The following is a 399-nucleotide window of genomic DNA, read 5'->3' as shown; positions in this document are numbered from 1 at the left end:
ACCGACCGCACCAGGGCCGAGCGTGTGCCGATGGTGGTCGAGGCAAGCGCCCGCACCAGGGCCCAGCGTGTGCCGATGGTGGTCGAGGCAACCTGTCGCACCAGGGCCCAGCGTGTGCCGATGGTGGTCGAGGCAAGCGCCCGCACCAGGGCCCAACGTGTGCCGATGGTGCTGGGGGCAACCGCCCGCACCAGGGCCCAGCGTGTGCCGATGGTGATCGAGGCAGGCGCCCGCACCAGGGCCCAGCGTGTGCCGATGGTGGTCGAGGCAAGCGCCCGCACCAGGGCCCAGCTTTTGCCGATGGTGATCGAGGCAACCGGCCGCTCCAGGGCCCAGCGTGTGCCGATGGTTATCGGGGCGACCGGCCGCACCAGGGCCCAGGGTCTGCCGATGGTGCTC

The sequence above is a fragment of the Durio zibethinus genome, unplaced genomic scaffold, assembly GCF_047325235.1.
Source record: "Durio zibethinus cultivar Kanyao isolate XHJ-2024 unplaced genomic scaffold, ASM4732523v1 HiC_scaffold_394, whole genome shotgun sequence".
Taxonomy (NCBI): domain Eukaryota; kingdom Viridiplantae; phylum Streptophyta; class Magnoliopsida; order Malvales; family Malvaceae; genus Durio; species Durio zibethinus.
The sequence above is the reverse complement of the archived record's forward strand: the minus strand, read 5'-3'. Positions refer to the sequence as shown.